The following is a 2,500-nucleotide window of genomic DNA, read 5'->3' on the forward strand; positions in this document are numbered from 1 at the left end:
AAATTCTTTCTTTCTCCTTTCTTTATTAATTCTCCCAATCCCCCTTCTTCTCCCCTCTCCCCTAATTCCCCCGTTTATCGTCCCTTCTCTCCTCCCACCTCCCCCCCCCCGCTTATCGTCGCGCTCCCTCCCTTGCCAGAAAATGTCCCCTAACCTATCTATTATATATATATTATTTTCTTTAGTAATTCTCCCAATCCCCCTTCTCCTCCATTTTCCCCCAATTCCCTCTTTTATCGGCCCTTCTCCCACCTCCCCCCCCCCCGTTTATCGTGGGGGTCCCTGGTCCTCCCGCGGATCCAAGATACCTAATCTGTTTATTTTATTTATTTCTTCTCTTTTATTTTTTTTACTCTTTCTCTCCTTTATCCCCTTCCCCCAATTCCCCCGTTTATCGTCTCTCCTCCCACCTCCCCCCCCCGTTTATCGTCGCGGTCCCTCCTCCTCCAGCGGATCCAAGATACCTAATCTGTTTATTTTCTTTTTATCATTTCTTTTATTTTTTAATCATCCACTCCTTTATCCCCTTCCCCCAATTCCCTCTTTTATCGTACCCTTCTCTCCCCCCCCCCGTTTATCGTCGTGGTCCCTGGTCCCCCGCGGATCCGTCCAATAATCTCCTTTTATTTTATTTTTATCATTCCTTTTTTTTTACTCTTTCTCTCCTTTATCCCCCTCCCCCAATTCCCCTCGTTTATCGTCCCTTCTCTCCTTCCCCCCCCGTTTATCGTCGCGCTCCCTCCTCCCCCAGCGGATCCAAAATACCTAATCTGTTTATTTATTTCTTCTCTTTTCTTTTCTTTTTTAATCCTCGTCTCTTTTCTAATCCTCCCAATTCCCTCTTTTATCGTCTCTCCTCCATTCCCCCCCGTTTATCGTCGTGGTCCCTCCTCCTCCCGCGGATCCGTCCAATAATCTCCTTTTATTTTCTTCTCCTTTTATTTTATTTTATTTTCCTTTATCCCCTTCCCCAATTCCCTCTTTTATCGTCTCTCCCACCTCCCTCCCCCATTTATCGTGGGGGTCCCTCCTCCTCCGCGGATCCATCTATTAATCTCTAATTCTTTTCCTTTCCTTTATTTATTAATTCTCCTCTCCCACTTCTTCTCTCCTCTCCCCCAATTCCCTCTTTTATCGTCTCTCCTCCATCCCCCTCCCCCGTTTATCGTGGGGGTCCCTACTCCTCCCGCGGATCCATCTATTAATCTCTAATTCTTTTCTTTCTCCTTTCTTTATTAATTCTCCTCTCCCACTTCTTCTCTCCTCCCCCAATTCCCTCTTTTATCGGCCCTTCTCCCCCATTCCCCCCCGTTTATCGTCGCGGTCCCTCCCTTGCCAGAAAATGTCCCCTAACCTATCTATTATATATATATTATTTTCTTTAGTAATTTTTTTTTTATCATTTCTTTTATTTTTTAATCATCCACTCCTTTATCCTCTCCCCCAATTCCCCCATTTATCGGCCCTTCTCTCCCCCCCCCCCCCCGTTTATCGTCGGGGTCCCTGGTCCCCCGCGGATCCAAGATGGCGGCGCCGCCTCCGCCCCGAGACGCTTTTTCGCCGAAGGTCGGATTCCGTCCTTTTTTTTTTTAACTTTTCCCTCCGAGTTTTCTCTTCTCTCTCCGTCTTTTTCGCTCCTCTTTGTGCCTCCGATTCCCGGGGAGAAAGAGGGGAGAGAGAGGGAGGCCGATAAAGCAGGGGAAGAGAGGAGGATCGCGGAGATAAAGAAGGATTAAGAGAAGAATTTTTTTTTTTTTTTCTTTATTTATTTATTTACTATTTTTTTTTTCTTCTTCTTCTTCTGTGTTTTGTCTTGAGAGAAAGAAAGAGAGAGAAAGAGAGAGAGAGAGAAACAAGTGGATATAAATCGCGTGTGAGAAAAGGTGGATAAGAGATAGACGGCGATAAAGTGGAATTGAAGAAGAAGAAGAAGAAAAGAAAGAAAAATCACGAGAGAAAAAGAATAAAGAAGGGAAGAAAATAAGAGATAAAGAAAAGGATTTGAGAGAAGGAGGAGGAGAAGGAGAAGGAGAAGAGAAAACGGCGAATAAACGAGGGAAGAAGAAGCAAACCCGGATAAAGAAGAAGAAGGGAAACGAATGGAGGAATAAAGAAGAGAAGAAGAACAGGCGTAGAGGAGAATGAAGGAGAATGAGGAGGTAAGAGAGGCAGAAGGAAGGAATTAGGAGATAAAGGTCGATAAAGCAGGAGAGAGAGAGAGAAAAAGATTTCAATGAAGCTCAAGTAATTATCTTTCTCTCTCTCTCTCTTCCCTCTTCTTTCTCTTTCTCTCTCTCTCTTCTCTCTCTTTCTTTCTCTTTCCATTTCCTTTCTCTTTCTTTTCGTCTTTTTTTTCTTCTTCTTTCTCTCTCTCTTCTCTCTCTTTTTCTTTCTCTTTCCATTTTCTTTCTTCTTTCTCTCTCTCTGTTTTCCTCTTCCTCTTCCTTTTTCTCTCTCTCTCAATTCCTCAATTTCTCTCTCTCTCTCTCTCTCAATTCCT

At 44.1% G+C, this 2,500-nt stretch overlaps 1 long non-coding RNA gene across 1 annotated transcript in view; it reads left to right on the top strand.

The window, feature by feature from the left end:
• The first annotated feature begins 2,122 nt into the window (after positions 1-2,122).
• Positions 2,123-2,500, top strand: part of LOC119573143 — a 21,650-nt gene continuing 21,272 nt past the window's right edge. Inside the window, exon 1 of the long non-coding RNA XR_005228771.1 lies at positions 2,123-2,159. This is a non-coding gene — a long non-coding RNA (uncharacterized LOC119573143). The remainder of the gene's footprint in view (positions 2,160-2,500) is intronic.

Source organism: Penaeus monodon, chromosome 5 (assembly GCF_015228065.2).
Source record: "Penaeus monodon isolate SGIC_2016 chromosome 5, NSTDA_Pmon_1, whole genome shotgun sequence".
In the NCBI taxonomy this organism is placed as follows: Eukaryota; Metazoa; Arthropoda; class Malacostraca; order Decapoda; family Penaeidae; genus Penaeus; species Penaeus monodon.